Source organism: Leptonotus elevatus, chromosome 21 (assembly GCF_054856555.1).
Source record: "Leptonotus elevatus isolate MCC_2025b chromosome 21, RoL_Lele_1.0, whole genome shotgun sequence".
In the NCBI taxonomy this organism is placed as follows: domain Eukaryota; kingdom Metazoa; phylum Chordata; class Actinopteri; order Syngnathiformes; family Syngnathidae; genus Leptonotus; species Leptonotus elevatus.
Genome location: NC_141259.1, coordinates 9,627,920 through 9,645,490, shown reverse-complemented (window position 1 = coordinate 9,645,490; position 17,571 = coordinate 9,627,920). Strand labels below are relative to the sequence as shown.

Sequence of the window (17,571 nt, the reverse complement as noted above, 5' to 3'; positions counted from 1 at the left end):
TAATTCTGGACACAATATAAACTTTTTACTACAGAAAATAGTCAACTATCAATTTAAATAAACGGATAAATAAATAATTATAATTTAATACCGAAACGACAAATAACAGTAGACAATACATGCCATATGTTATCAAGTATTATGGAGGAAATGGCGGCGGATAGGAATGGCAACATCAGCAAAAACTCTGACCTGTGCCTCCATTTCAATATCAGCTCTGATCTGCAGTCTCTAAAACATCATCATTCCTCTCCTCCAGCTGCTGTGCTGAACAATAAAACAAACACCTCTTCCATTTTCTGCCACCGCTAAGTGAATTACGGTGCGAAACGCAGACAGATAAGGGGCGAGGGGTTATGGAACGCAAACCTCAGTGTGCCATACGTGAACTTAAGACAATGCATCCTCTCAGCCCTTAAGTGGAAAATTGATGGATGATAGAAGGAAAAAAACATTGCAGGAGATAGACGTAGAGAGCGGACAAAGACCGGGAGAGTTGATGCATGACCCCCAATTTCTCAAGACTTTGTAATAAAAGGCTACTGTGTGGCGTTCTCTATCTCTGTCACATTAAAAGTAAATAAGACTAATAGCATGACGCTAAAAACTCCACAGGGCTAGGCTGCCTCGAAAGGGGAAGAGAGTGTGCAGGCTGCGTGCTTTTTCCAACACCAGCTCCGGTGTTATTATGACTCAGAAGGCTTGAATTATTTCAACATCATCTCCGGCAAACACTCAGCTGCCTGGGATATTTAGGCCATTTCTTTTAACGGCAAGCAGCTGCCTCAGCTTAGTTTGATGATGGATGAAAGCTTGCAAATTACGTTGAGCCTAATTTATCACAAACTATCAGCACTTTTAATCATGCATGAACCTGGGCACAAGAAAATCATTACAAAATTACTTTTTTAAGGGCTGTAGTTAAATACTTTGGCCGTTTGGTGAACTATTAAAATAAACATAGGGAATTGTCCCTGAGTAACCACAGCTTGGAGACAAGTGCCTTTCTTCTACATTGCCCTGCTGTGCCATCATGGTAGAAACTGTAAACCGGCAGAGTAATGTGTGTGCGTGCGTGCATTTCTTTGCTCCAGGCACAAAATTGCAAATTAGTCAAATGCAAGTTACCGCAATTTTAGAGGTTGGTCCAAAAAGTAGTTCTTCTTGCCTAGACTGATGATAACATTAGTTAGTATTTATTTATTTATTTTTATTCCATGTGAATGTAGTCATTAGGGGTATAATAGTTTTTGTTTCTTTCTTCCTGGCAACTCCTTCACTCTGAGTGAGTGCAGTGTGAAAAGGGATTAAAACGAATATTTCCTTCTAAAGAAACTGATGTGGATCACCTGTCAGTTCCTCTTGGCTATTGTTTTTGCTTGTTTGTTTTGGTGTGTCAAATGTGGATCTTGACCTTTTATATTGTCTGTGACCCTGCCTGTGGACATTTTAGTTAAACATATGGTTTCTTATCTGTACCTAGATGATTCTGCTTGTTTAGTTGCACCTGTTTTGTTATATTTGGTCTCCTTTGAGTTCCCCGAGTATCAAATAAAATTCACATTTAGAACACACATTTTGAAATGATGATTCTCTAGCCTGTTAAAAACTTACTTTAATCCAAAATATTTATTTAATAATTGATTTTACTTTTCAAGTACAGTAAAGTCCCCCCCCCCCAGAACTGTTCAATTTCATCTAACTTTTAAGTACAGTACAATAAATTGGCATATCATTTTTAAGAACTTTTTTTTTTAATCTATTCAAGTACAATGTTTTGTTCGATCTTTATTATGTAAAACACTTAATTAAAAAAAAATAGCGGCAGTCGTTTTTTTAAGTGTTCCAGAAATCATGTTGAGCACATATGAGTAACATATGTGCAATAAATTGTAATTTTATTGTTTTTTTTTAAGTACTTTTTTTCTTTGCCTATATTTAAGTGCAGTGTACATTACAGTGTACCGTAAATCTGTCGAATATTTCAAAAATACATGTAATTTTTTGAAATGAAAACTGCATTTTTAATGAGCGCCCAGGCCTACGACATTACTGTGTCTTAATTTTGGTGGTTCTTGGAGAGCCAGTGATGTTTTGAGGTGGCACTTAGTTCAGTATTTCTCAAACTTTTTGTTACATTTATTATTATTATATTTAGATTTGTGTATAGAATTTGTCTTGTCATGTAGAATTTCTTTTTTTTTATTATTTTGTCTATGAATAATGAAGTTTTCATTCATTCATTCAGAAATAAATACTTTGATCCTATAAAAGATGGAGCACAGGTACTTTAAAGTGACATCAGGTGTCAGTCGCAGCCCTGGAGCTCGTAATATCCAACTCACTCTCTCACATAAAATATAAGAAACTCACTCTGTCAGGTTTGTAGAGCCTGGTAATACATTTTACATGGAAAATGCTATATTTTTCAATAAAATATATTTTTTACAATGAATAAAATAACCCTACAGACTGGTGAATTCACCGTCTTTTATAGGAGCTCAGGTGCTGTTTGTGGGGTCTTGGCTCCCATATGTCACTCGAACCCTGAACGTGTATACAACAACAAAGGGTAATATTTAGTAAATATAAAACAAGATCCCCTATCAGACAGCACACAACATTTTTTACTGTTCGAGATTATTCAGATCAGGATTTTTTGTTTATTTATTTGAAGTTGCAGAACTCCTGTGAACTGTCTGGTAAACAACATGGGGCATTAAAAATGAAACATACTGGGGGAAAAAATGCAGGGATGGAAAAATACAGCAAATATTTTTTTTCACACTGGGATTAGGCAAGATATATTTTGTCAGTGTTGTGTATGTTGGTAGAAAGTTTGTGTACATATATGAGAGAGAGAGAGAGAATCTCTGCATCACAACTGCTCTCATAAGCAGTGCATGCTTTATTTAACAAACAGATGACAGTGCCATTGACAGCAGCAGCCACAAACAAGCATGAAGCAGCACCGCCAGAGCGACATTAGACACAGATGCAAGGATGAAAGCTAATTTGTGATTGTTGTCTGCGATCTCGCTTCAGAGTTCACACAGAAACAAACTATTTTAGCATGCATTCAAGCTGGCTTGTTAACAAGCTAGACACATTTAGGAATTGGATGTTAGTTCTTTATAGGCTGTGGATAAAATGAGTGAAAAGGCAAAACAAGTTGAGCCTCTACTAGTCATGTAGCAACTTTGATACATTTGTTTTTGTTGTCTGTTTCACACAGAAACAACCTTTTATTTTTTTAAAATTTTTTTTGCATGCGGTAAAGCTAGCTTGTTAACAAGCTAGTCACTTGGATAAAATAGTGTTTAATTTTTATTTATTCCAAGTGACTCGCCAACCGTCCCTTGAAATACGAAATCGTCCCGTATTTAGAACTATAAATCCGCGTTCCGTATTGAATTGTCAAGGGAAGCACTTTGTCCCGTAATAACTTGAGAGCAAAAAATAGCCTGTAAAATGGCAATGGAATTAATGAACAACAGTGCCCTTTATGTGACAATTTACGGTAATATTCCAAGGACCTCCCTGCTCTGTGACCAATGAGCTGACAGCATATTAATTTAGTATGATGATACAGAGTCCGCCCATCTCATTGGTCGACGTAAAGTTGATTGCGCCTTGCGGAAGTACGTCGCGCAAGAGCGGTAATGTGACCGTGACCGTGACCGTGACCGTCACCGGCAGCCGCAGAAGCAATTGCAAAAACACCGAGAGGACTGGGAAGCAGAATACACACGGTTTGTAAAAAATGCAAGAAAACTTCTATCAACACACTGTACTGTCTGCCGGCTTACTTTTACCATAGCCCACGGTGGGCTGACTGATCTCAAGTAACGTGCTTTTCAAAACATGGGAGCCCTAGAAAAAAAAAAGTGTTGTCCACCTGGCAACGCCAGCGATAGATATGGAATGTAAAGAATGATTCTTTAACCCTCTGATCAAGGTTAATATGGAAATGTGCAATGAATGTCAGCGTTGTATGGAAAATATAATATTTTTTGGCTGTTATAAAAATGTAAAATTGATTGTCCAGTATGTTTAAAAAAAGATAATACATAAAAGTAATCATTGATAAATAATAGATAAATACACAACCTTACATTGATTACAAGGTAAAGCAGGTATGTAGAATTTTTACTGTACATGCAGTTGATATACACTTTGTAAGCTATAACTCAGCTGACTGATCAGAACACTGACTGACAATGATAAAATATTAATGGGAAAATAGTCTCCACATAATATGGCGTTGAGTTGAACATAAAAGATGAATGTTCTGCTTATTATTTATTGTTTTATATTAACGTATACAGTTTTGAGTTAAGCAGGAAAGGTTTCTGTTTGAGAAATATTTATTTTTGATAAGTTAATTTTCTTAGTTTGTATTAAAGTAAATTTCTGGATAATAACTTTTCCATGCGTTAATTTCATTCAAAAATATGCATCCTATTCAACTCAGGTTAATATAGTCAAAAAATTATTTCACCTACATAAAAAACATCACGAAAGGTTGAAGGCAATCAGGTCAGCCGTCCTTGTTGATGAGGTGTCCCTTATTTCTTTTTCAGGGAGTTGGCAACCCTAAGTGTGACAGTAGCTGAATTATTTTACTTTGGCCTTCTGAAAAGGCAAAACTTGTCCTGTAGCAAGATTTGATATTGTTGTATATATTGTATAGGGGAATGTTATTTTATTCCTGTTCTTGATACTCAACAGATGGAGTTTGAAGAGGTGAAAATGACCTGAAGGAAGCCGCATCACAGATTTCAATAGGGTGAGTAAACATTGAGCATTTTCTTCATAATATAATTCATTTCATATGTAGACAGTAAGACTGACTATTGCTAAATTAGATCAAAACAGAGGTAGCGTGCACGTGTGAAGCTTGTAGTTCTTTTTCATCATTATCTCGCACCTGTGAGTTGTATTCAATGTACTGGTTTTACCAAGTCTACAAAAAGGAGCTTTAACACTGAGACTACAGTTAAGTTGTGGTGACATTGCCACTTTACCTGATTTGAACGTGAGCAAAGGTGTTGATCTGTTTTTACTCGAGCAAAGCACTAAATAATTGAATCTTCACTGCTCCAGCTACTCACGTCAAGGTAAGTTATTAGGGAATTGGTGCAACGACAACAAAAACACTTTTGGTAAGGAACAATTACTGGCATGATGTTGGACTAATCAATGTCAAAGCCTACTTTACAAAATACAGTATTGACATTTGCACATTTCTGTTGCAGCGAATAGAAAACTCTTATCCACAGAGATTTTAACGTGAAGCCGCGGTCTCCTAGGAGAAAAGTAGACGTATTCAACATAAAATACATTAATGTGGCTCCTTCCTCATTTAACTTTGTAATTACTTGCCTTTGTATGGTTTTCTTTTTCGATTCCACTAATGGTTAATGCAAAGTCACAACTGTCGTCTTTCTAGTCTCTGTGAGAAAAGAAATTCTCAAGAGTCTCTGATATGGAATGATCAAATAAGGACGCCATCAAGGTGATCCTTTGATAACTGATAACTCATCCCCCATATCCTCAATTGTCTATCTGGATTACTTGAAGACACACTCACTCAGACGTTTCACAAATCCATTATTTATGGATTCTTAAACAATCATGGCGGCATGGCTTAGGTGGTAGAGTAGTCTTCTCCCAGGTTGCGGTTCAATCCATAAAACCATTCATAGTATTACGATTGTATTTATTATAATAAATAAAAGTACATCCATTTATGGAAATCAAAATTGAATTTATTGTTATTGCGTATGTCAAGTACAGAGCAGCAAATATCATATAACAGTTTCAATCCTTGGTCCAAGAACAAAAAAAAGCAACAACAATGACACCAACAGGAGGGCTGACGGGTCACCAGACTGCGCCTCAATTTTCTCAGGTCAAAGAAACAAAACGAAGAGGGAGGGGGGGAAAACAACTCACAAACTGTGCAATAGCGGAGGGTCACGGTGTGTGATATGGAAAAACATCAGCACATAGCTACATGATAATAAAAAGACATAACACATCAGACCAGTTATGAAAATTAAATATGCATAAATTGAAAAGAAAACATTTATTAGAGCCACCCTCAGATTCTCTATCTGAAGCTGATTTATTCCCCCCCTCATGTTTCATACTTCCACACTACAATTTATGTCTACTTTTTACTGAGACATTCAGGCAAAATATTAAAACAATATTGGCACTATTAGCTTTTAAAGACTTGACGGACCCAAAGTGCATTTACTCAGTAATGTGCCCTATTTCTTTCATCATATTTACAACACTAGAAATGTGGTATGAGAGGAAAAGGTCATTCCTTCGTCCCTGCGCTTTATTTTCTTTTTCTTCAGTTAAATCAAAGTCACGGACTAACTTAGATGAAGACAAGACACTTGGTGTTGACTCAGCCCTGATGGGTTCAGTACATCAGATGATGGTTGTGAAGAAGAAAAAAAGAAAGAGGCGACCGTGCAAGCTGCAGACAGTGGGTGTGCTCCTAGATATGAAAATGCCTCAAGCTGCTTTTTTTCTGTGTCCGATAAGAGTCTGTTTCAAGCCAAAGCACTGGGTTGTGGGAGAGCATATATAGCATTTAACTTCGCTAACCACGTTTATCTGATCCCTGGATCCGATTCTGTTCATAATCAGACTGTTTTTTGCAAGTTAATTATTGACTTGAGTTGACAAATATATATATATATATTGCATTATATATTTTTTCTAATCAGTATGTCAATTCTAAATAACAATCAACTAAGTATTAACATTTTAAAGTGGGAGTTCATTTCCTTAAGATCTGAAAACAATTTGCTACATTACCTTATATGTACAAGCTCAATTCGCTCAATTTAATTTCAGACCGATATAATTGACGTCTTATCCAAAGTATTATCTATGGTTTCCCCAAGGCTAACTGCAAATAAGAAGAGAGTCTGGCAGAGGGACGTCGCCGTTCCCCGAGGACCTCTGCCAGCCTCCGTACCATATGAAAGACAAACAGTGTGTGCGCAGCAGAAATTGAAAGCGAATCGTGAGGTGGAAGATTAGATAGTCTGAGGGAATAAACATGGAGCATCTGGTGACTACATCTCTCATGTGACACACCGGTGTAGCCCGTATAATCTTGGTTTGTTTGAATTACGTGTACCTTTGGGACTGAAGTTATACACTGACAAGCCAAAGATGAGGAGCAGCACTTTTGAGATAAAGCAATTCTTATTTAAAAGTTGTGGATGTGTATTCAATGTCTCCTGGTAGAAACTTTAACCATTATGGTTTTTAAGGCCGGTGGCATGGTGATAATAGTATGTATGCCTCACAGTCACAAACGTTCTGGGTTTAAGAGTTTCAAAAGTTCCCCTTTTGTGCTTGTGGTACGTTCAAACGTGCAGTACTGCATTTGCAAATACATTTAAAAACGTATTTGAAACTAAGTACATTAAACATATTTATAGTACATTTACTTGCAAATATGCTCATCATAGGTACACTTTAACATCAAGAGACAAAATGTAAAATAAAAAAAATCTTGTTAAAACCTGAAATCACATTGTAAGATTTTTCCGCATGTGTAACACTATTTGCTCAAAATTGTCCGTCGGTGTGAATGTGAGTGTGCATACATTTCGATGTGCATGAAACTAATCTTGCTCTTCTACTTCCATGAATACTTAGAGTTAATGTGTAGCAATGAATCTGCTGGAACATGCTGCTGTGAAACAAAATGCTTCCCAAACATGAAGAAGAGTAAAGTTTTGGAACAAGCATGGAAATGTCAGAGAAGGTCAGTTATTAACAAGAAAAAAATAATTGGAGGCAGCGTAGCAGCTTGTGGTCGTCTTTGAGGCCCTTAAACACACAAGGCACAGCCATGGTGAATATTTGTTTTTTGTCATCGACCACCTCTGAACATTGTTGTCTTGGAAACCGGTATATAATTTCTGGTCTTACTGCCATAAACAGTCCGTATCAGAAGACACAAACACATAAAAACAACTGAATGCTAATGATTTAAAAATATGTTTGGAAGGACACAAGAACCCACAAACATAAAACCACAATCACTTATAAACCATGCAGAATTTCAGAGGAGATCAATAAACTGATTTTCATTTAAAAATCCAGCACCCATAAACAGCAGCACATTCAAAAATGTTCCTTGTTGAAAAAGGAAAACCAAGTCAAAACATATTTTCTATTGAACCAAAGGCTTTAAAGCTGGATAAGGAATTGCGCTCAGTCACCTTTGATTACACGGATGCAAGCTGTCAGGTCCAGGTCACACAGTCAGCAGTCATGTCAGTCCGTTTTCCCGACTATCGCCAAGATTCTCAGCTGTCTGGGTTGCTGCTCTCGTCAGCGCTGATTGAAAATAATCTTGTCGGGGAGCTCGGTAAGTTTAAAGAAGGGCCATTGCAACGGGGATTAAAGAGAAAAGGGGAGGAGAAGTGTAGAGGCTGCCCAGCCCTGAAGGAAGCGGGTGCAGCCTGGGGAGCTCCCCTCAATTATATCTGATAAGTGCGATGTGACAGGTGGGAAGCAATCCTTAAGAGATCCCCAGGTTGGCTTTGAGGATGAGGCACATCAGATGGTTGACAGAATCAAAGGTAGCAGATAGGTGTCGGATGAAGAAGACAATGGGAGGAGTCGGTGTACCAGGCTGTAGCCTTGATAGTTGCAAAACAAGACAAGTGTGCAGTCTTACAGTATGTTGTATAATATGATGCTATTGGGGATTAGTGGTAGCACTCTTGAGCAATTTAGAGCCTATTTGGCTGACATCATTTGTTGTTAGCTTTGTTTGCTCCGAGTCCTGCACTGCCCCACTGTCGTATGGTGTTCCGCAGGGTTCAATTCTGAGGCCTTTCATATTTTTGTTGGATCTGCTGCCCTTGAGTTTCATCTTAAAGAAACATGGTATACTATGCGGATGACTGTCAGATCTATGTCTCGCTGAGCAAAAAAACAACCCAAAAAGCTTTCTCATTGAGGCCACTTTTGTCCTGGCTGGAGGAAATCAAAGCTTGAATGGCACTGAATTTCTTACATTTCAATGAAAAGACAACAGAGGTTATGATTTTTGGTCCCAGTGGCCCTTGTACATCCCATCCTGCTGACTTGGGCCCCTTGGTGCCTTTTTCTAAAGCCAACAGTCTCAAACTTGGGTCTAGTAATTTAACAGTGGTTTTAAATTGGACTGGTAAATTGGCGCTGTTGGATAAATCCACCTTTTTCCATCTTCTAACTAATCTGACAAATTTTTGCTCCATGTACAGCACTTTATATGCAGCAGTGGTTGTTTTAAAGTGCTCTAAATACAAATACAATGAGATGAGTTGAGATGCTGTATACACAGTAATTTACAAAAGCACAGTGGTAAGGTGAAGTATGGCCAAAGAACATCTGCACACGCTGTACTTCTCACCAGCCTTTATCAAAAGATCAATTAAGATCTAACAAAAGCCGGTTGTTCATTTGCATAAAGTTTCCCCGATCTTTCATTACACTGCGTTCCTTTGTCACTTCTTTTCCAAGAGAGGGCTTAGTCAGCAGGTCGTGGACAACATTCACCTTTCCCAGAGACAAAGAAAGTGCTCAAGCATGAGTTAGACCAAACATGAGTTTCTATTGATCACTCGCGACAGGAACCTTTTCAAAGCGCTCCGAGATGTGTGTGTCTCTGAAAAACATGAACCAGACGGCTATTGATTCCTGAGAATTATGGGGGGGGGGGGGGGGGGGGGCATCCATAATACATCACAGAGAGCAGAGTTGCGTACACAGGAATTAGCAAGACCAATTCCACAGACATATCAATGGAGGAGCGGATCCAATAGTTTGGGGTTTGGGAACAGGCAATCCTGTGTGGAGCACACATGTTCTCCTCATGTTTTTGTGGATTTTGATCTGAAGACACATTGTCCTAATTGATGCTGAGGAAAACCTAAACTGTGAATAGATAGGAGAGGGGATGATGTGGAGGGAAGCCATCTATTGAGTTTTTCCTCATTCTATCAGCTGAAGCATTTACATTTCCAGAAAACTCAATACACTCCCTTTTGTTTTTACTTAAAACTAATTAGATTTTTTTTTTTCTGTCTAGATCTTTGCTAAGCAGCCAACTGTTCATCCATCCAAATGAATTACTGTGGTCTTATGTTCTTACCGTGCCGTCAAATCAAATGATACTTGGAACCTATAAATACTTAATTCAGAGAAAACACAAAATATGCATGAGAAATAAATATTGCAGTGATGGCACAGTCTATGTGAGGTGGACAAAAAAAATAATGCAGGAAACAAACATTGATGAGGTATTTGATAGCCCGGTTTCATAATAGTAGAGTGCAGAATTTGCCTGGTATCGAGACAAGTGCATTATTCAATAGTCACACCTTTAGTTACTTTTGTTGCAGATGATCAAGAGATTCTGGCGTTGACAGACTATGACAGTGATGAGAGATTAAAAAACGTCCGTTTATTTGAAGGAATTTAGTCTTTTTTAAGTAACGTTAGAAAGGTAAAATAGCCACGTTTTAGGGTCAAACTGGAATCCTTTTTTGTCAAGCTAAATACTGTTGATATTAATATTTGATTCAGATTACTTTGTTGATCCCTAAAAGGACAATTCTCGCAGTCATAGCCTACAATAATAACTGACAGAGGGAGACAGAATAGGAAGCCTGGAGGGTCACCATTCAGCACCCCATGTTTCTTAGGCGAAAAAAAGGGAAAAACATAATGAAGGGCCAAAAAAGCACTTTAGGAATCCAGGAATTAGATGAGTATGCATGGTTGGTTATTCAGCTGCAACAACTACAACAGCCCTATTGCGACTACACCCACCAGAGAAATAAATAGGGACATTTGAAGCCTTTTGGGTTAAATGTGAAGCGTCTTCAACAAACAAGACGAGTTGAGTTGCCTTGATTCAGCCTTGGCGGAGATAAACTAGATACAATGTCCTTGGGCAAGAAGGGTTTAAAAACACATGCTCTGAGTCATATGACATTAAGTGAAGAAGAGAAGAGGTGGATGATGTGAATAAAACCTCAGATTAAAATAAAAATAGAATTTAAGATTTTATTCGATTTTTCTCCCCTTTAGTCCGAATCACCATAATGGGAAAAGCAGTGCTGTGTTTTTCATGAAACCTTCGGATAAATTGAGGGCACGCATTGACAATGGAGCAACCTTAAAACAAAGAAGTTTGAAGTCAACGGGGAATATGCGCTTGAGCCCAGATAACACACTTCTCTACAATCGTTTACAGTTTGACATCTTGTTTCATGCTTCAGTGATGTTGAAATGGCGAGCTGTAACCAGCCTCTTGGATTTCTTTGCAGAACTTGAGTGTTAGTCCTTTGAGTGCTTTTCTAAATATGTGGCGTTAGCACCTTTCCCAAGCACGACAGTCTCGGAGGCGGCATTGCAATCTTTACAGAGCTAATTCCAGAGCGAAGGCCCGTTTACAGCAGACATTAACAAGGGCCTCTACATGAGTATCCAGGGACCGTTTCTTTTCTTAGTCCCATTCCATACATGCAAACAGTGATAGGAAGCAATGCACTTTTTGAAAATCATCTCATAAAAACGTCCCGTTAGAAATGCATACAAATGATGTGTGCTTTTGATAACCACGGGATCTGGTAACGGAGAAAATACGTTTTACGATCTTGGAGAAGGGTCTTATAACGTAGGAAAAAAAATCGAGGCACAGTGTTGCAAGTCTTCCCAAACGTGCGTAGGGGTAGAAAAATTATTCAGGGAGATTTTTCCTACCACAACCAAAAACACATTTTCAAGACAATTTCAAGGCTTATAGGCTGTCATTGTTTATCTGTTTTATTGGTACTTTGAAGATAGCAGCTTGTAAACAGCATCTCTGAAACTGTGCATTTGCTTAGTTTTCGGTTGATTTTCTGAGGAAAAACATTGCAGTTACAAGACAAATTCAACAAAAGCAACTGGGTATTCCTCTTGTGCATGAAAACAATGAAAACATGATCATCATATTGGTTAAATTATTGGTCTGTTAATTGTGCATTTTCATATTTTTCTTGCTAATATAAAAAAAAAAAGACACATTGAACAAGTTACATTCCAGAAAGCTTATTTTGCCAACTTTATTTTGTGTTTTCACAATTTCACAATGAAAATCGACACACGCAAGCACGGTCATTATTTGCAAAGAAAAAAAAAATGAAGATGAAGAAACCTCAAGCCAAATGAAACTCAGTATGTGAGCGTACATAAATCAGTTACGCAAGAAAAAAGAGCCCCCCCCCCCTTCATAAAAAGATAACAAGAGGCGTTGATTTCACGTTAACTTGTGCAATTGACGACTGGTATGCCTGTCTTGGCCAACAGGGGGTAGTATAGTAAGCTACAATGACAATGTTTGTTTGCATGGGATAAAGAATATATGCCTGTAAGTATTGTGATATTTAATACAAAATATACAAATAAATAACATAAAAAAAGGTTTGAGGGTGGGGTTTTTAGATGGAAAATTCAAACACATAATACAATTAGTACTACTACTACTAATAATAATAATAAAGTATTTTATCTGCATCAATTTTCCCTCTTTTGCCCATTTGTATCAGTCTCACGATCTCTTCTGCGTGTTCTTCAAGCGTCTCTAAGAGATGCTGCTGAAAGAACATCTGCCTCCCTCTGGGAAGTCCTACTGAGCGACATGACACATTTCCACCGCTTAAGACATGAACACAACTGAAAGCCAGGTGTCAACAATGTTGGGCTTTGTGCAGGTGTCTGCTGGAGCTTCTGGGTGGTTTGCGCTGTCAAAGTCCTCTAAAGCCAAAAGGCGGGATGTACTGTATGTTCCTGTTGCGATGCTGACATATAGAATGATTTCTTTCCATAGTAGCCATAGTGACAGTAATCTATTGGTCATACGCTTGAAATAACATAATTCGTCCATAGCTCATCTGCACTTTCAGCTATGAATGTAAATAACTTTCCTCTGGCTTACAACGATCAAACTAACATTAACATGCAGCGTGTATATTTCTAGCAATATCAAAATAACCCAAGCTAATTCTTATTAAATGTTGTTACTGTATATAGTTTTGCTGTCATAATGATGTATTACATGTGAAGACGCACATTTAAAATGTGGTCTTGAGTGTTTTTATGTATACAATTACTTGCTGTGTTACCTGCTTGGAGTAATCAGCTCAAGGTGCAGTTCGAGATATCCCACCCACGTCAACACCTCCACAGCATCAGTTCAGCTTATTTCCGCACAGTCATTTTTAAAAAGGTGATTTATTTCTTGTATCTTTTCCAAAGGTGATTTACGTACTGTATGTATAGGGACATGCAATGGATGTAGAAAATCTTTGCACACGTTGTGTAAATACGTTTACAAGTTTATTTAGTATAGTTGCATTACATTTTAATTGAACCTTTAAAGTGTTTTTCATGAACGTTTATTCAACTGTTGTATTTTTAATGTTAGTCATGTACTAACATTACTTGAACAGAGAAGTATTTTTTTTCCCACCATGTTGTTCTGGATTTGAGTAGTTTAAGAACCACAGTCAAAGGTGCTAACTATATAATAAGTAGAAAGATGCACACATTTGAATGCTGTGGTACATTTATTCAATTAAAAACAACCTCAGCTGAAAGAAAGTGCTGTGTATCAGGGATGAATAATAAAAGGTATACAAGTTTTTTTTATTTATTTTTTATTCTTAACTGTGAATTATTGATAGGTTGGCTCTCAATGTCATGTTGACACCATCCTTCAACATCCTAATTTACGTGATCACTTGTACTTGACTACCTGCATCATATAGCTACAGTACATCAACACATAGGAACGACACCATGAACAAAAATGGTCATCTTTATCCGTAGATTTGGACATGTTTTTAAGAGCAAAATATGTCTCCTCAGCCTTTTGTTTCCACACATACTGTATTTATATTATAAATGAATGCCCTGTAGCAATGTTTGTACCATAACTTGCATGAACGTGCACTGCATAATTTAGTATTGCTTAGTATAGCTTTGATAAAACTTTTACATTGACTAAACTGAATATGAAATGAGAGATTTTATGTTGGTTTCTCAGAAACGGCTTCTTATCAATAAAATTTGAAACTGATTGGAAACTGAACTCCCATTGTCACTTTAGCATCAACGTGAAACCTTGTCTATCGTGTCGTATTTGTTGCAGGTTGTATCTGTTGGCTGGTTATTCAGTTCTTTCTCAATTCAGGACGTTATCTCTGAGGAACAGCATGCTGGTTGCGCAATCTCATGTTGAAATTCCTTTGCATTGATCGGACAATTAAATGTAAACATGTGTCGGACTTACACGCAAACAACAAGCCCTCAATTCATCCATGCGACATTGTTCTATATCCTTACCTGACTTTTTCGTCACCTAGCAACAGCCTGCATGGACTGAACGTGTTCTTGGATCTGTTGCCTAGCACTATGTGTTTGTGTTAAGGAATTTGTGTGCAATACTGCCACTTGGCAATCAATACAAATCATTTCATAGCATCTGGAGAAATGTTTTGTTGAATGTTGAATGGAGTATAATAGCCTGGGGAAATTAAGTGGAACTATAACTGAGACTCTGAGGTGCTAAAAAGGTCAAGACTGATGCAATGCCACTGTTTTGGTGACTGTTTTTGTGGTTGTGTTCATTACTGGACGAAAATTGCCATTTCATCGAGTAGTTCACTTAAACCGTACATAAAACTATAAATATAAATGGGCGAATCTTCATTTTGATTCTGCCGTATTCTATTGCACACCCCTGACGCATCTGGCAATTTGGTGACCAAAAGTAGACTAGATTTTAGACTACCTAAAATTTTGGTGCAGATGTTCTAACGTGACTTTGGTGGATTTGATCAAGGCGCAGGCAGACGGATTCGGCGTTCCGTGGACGTGTGTAGTGCATACACACAGTGAACACAGGCACGGGGCAACCATGGCCGTGTTTATGGCATGTCGCGCAAAGTGACATGGATTATGGAATGGATCGGATTGGTTATAATGAAAAACGATTCGATCCCAATCCAGCTATTTTGGTCTGAATCAGACTCTATACCGATCCAGTGGATCGGATTGAGCCATCCCTAAAATTCACGCTAATTATGTAAGTTCCTTTTGGACCAATCAGAATTTATAATAATGTATATTTATAATAATATATATATATATATATATATTTATTAAATTAAATATAGTTTGTTCCAAAAGGAACAAACATAATTTATTTATTTATTTATGTATGTTGGCAAAAACTTGAAGTTGTAGTGCAGTAGGACGATTTTTTTGGTACAAAACAAGAAAATGTTTAAACGTAAAAATAACAAAAAAATATTAAGACAAATAAAATTCTTTGAAACAATACAATTATGCAAGTTCCTTTTGTATGAAACTACATTTATTAACTTATTTATTTCAAAATATACAAAGGTGCAAATCTATACATTTAAACAATCTTTTTTTACGATGATGCTGATTTTGTAAATGTGGAGTGTAACAATGGAAATTGTAATTAAATTTCGATTAATTGCACAGCTCTAAAATGAATGAATCATTGTTGTTATCATCTTTAAAATATTGCCCTGACTCCTTTGAGTCCTTCCGCCATTTAGACTGTGCGCCTCCTTCTGTGCTGAATTTAAAGGGAATGAGCCAGGAGTCGCTTCGATTGGCCAGGAATCAGCTGCATTCCCTCCCACAACGTGGCTAGTCGAGCAAGATAAATAAGTTAAATGGCGCTTTACGCAAGGCTTGTGCTGGGCACAAAAATAGGACCCAATGACCTTAAGTGGTGTTATTGAGGTTTTCACAGGACCGTATAATCAACAAGCTTACTAGTTAGATACACCAGAGTAGAAATCTGGTAACTGGAAGCTGGAAATTCTGTTGCTATTGACCGTGACTTCTGTCCTGTACTTCTGTCGTTTTTTTTGATGCCACATTCTACGACAAACTGTTGATCTAATTCACGTGGGCGAAGTGAAAGGGAAGGACTTGAACTTTGACAAGTCCTGGCGCAACAACCCTTCAAAGATGGCTTTTTCACTGCATTTCACTTGTCTCGTGAATTAGACATCCTCGAGAGATCAGCAGAGGCGTGACGGGCGGGTGTGTAAAAATAATGGCCGAAAGGTTGGGCAAGGGTGTGAACTTAACACCCAAGAAAGTAATTGTCGCGATCTGACAAGTGTTGTATACATCAAATCAGACAATGGTGGTGATAACGTAATGGGAAGCCGACTCTATTCTTCGTGTATCTTGATTCTACACTAAATATTGTCAGACATTTTTTGGGTGCTTTTTTGTGAAGGGGCAACAAGAAAAAACATCATTCTTATATAGCAACTCGTGACATTAGTGACTTCATTGTGATTCATCACAAGGGCATTTTTTTTTCTTCCCGCAAATCCAGTTTCAGTCACCACTCATTATTATTTCATACTTTGGCAGTGTTGGTACAATATGTTCTTAGCAGACAGTTTGTGTCAAAACATGAATTTAACATCAGGGATTGGTGTCTGCCTCCGAATCAAAGGGTCGCAGCTTCTCTCTACAGCTGTCACTTTGCGCCAGCGTTCAGCCTGCACACTGGAAAACATCCATCACCAAGAAGGTAGACAGACCAATTTCTACTGTGACAGTCGCCTCAACAGACCTGACTATACTGTAGCTTGCGGACATGTTGAGCTTTCTCTTGCAATTTTTTGGCAGGAAAGTCTTTTTAAAAGCATGACTACCATTTCAGTTGGGGCTTTTCTCTGAAGACATAATGTTTCTGCATACCCTAAAACACACATAGCTAGGAGCATAACAGATTGTTTGCTATTTAGAAATCAAGCTTGTTACATGTGGAATTATCCGTTTTCCCAATGGTGCCTAATCTGCGCTCCTGTGAATAACTCAGCAAAAATTTATTTTTAGTACCCAACAGTATATTTTCTCTTGTTATTCATTCATAAACTATTTGAGGCACATTCCTTTATCTTTGACTCCTCTGATTCCTCTGCCACATTGTGTGACGGTCTATGGAATGTTGAATGGGAACGGACAAAGATAAATCGAAAGGATTTTCAACCGACAAAAGTCTACCAAAGTGTGTTCTGACCATTTTGATTAGAGTAAGTGTCATTGTAAAATGGTAAAAATGCAATGCAATCGTGATATATGTGAGCCGCTAGCTCTGGCTAAAAATAGATCTGGTGGTGAAAATGTCAGATTTTGAGATCTCTCCAAATACCCTCTTTAAGGTCTTTTATTATCCTTTCCTAGCAGAACCAAAAGTTGAAATTGTTGCAAAAATAAGTGATGAATCGACAAAGTTGTTGTTTTTGTTTTGAAATGCAAGCGCACTCAGGTGAAACTACCTAACCTCGTTTAAAAAATAACCTGAGATTCTTCACCTTGAATTCACAAATGATAAATGCACATAACAATCAATAAAAACCGAAAGTACAGAAAAAGGAAGAAGAAAAAAAGCTACCCTTCTTCTATGGTCTCGTCACAGTATCC

The 17,571-nt window shown here is 37.7% G+C and overlaps 1 long non-coding RNA gene across 7 annotated transcripts in view; it reads left to right on the top strand.

Moving 5' to 3' along the window:
* The first annotated feature begins 3,625 nt into the window (after nt 1–3,625).
* LOC147155774 (uncharacterized) overlaps nt 3,626–17,571 on the top strand; it is a 137,582-nt gene continuing 123,636 nt past the window's right edge. For all 7 annotated transcript variants that reach the window (XR_015092135.1, XR_015092133.1, XR_015092139.1 and 4 more), the window contains exons 1-2: nt 3,626–3,752; nt 4,732–4,789. This is a non-coding gene — a long non-coding RNA (uncharacterized LOC147155774). The remainder of the gene's footprint in view (nt 3,753–4,731; nt 4,790–17,571) is intronic.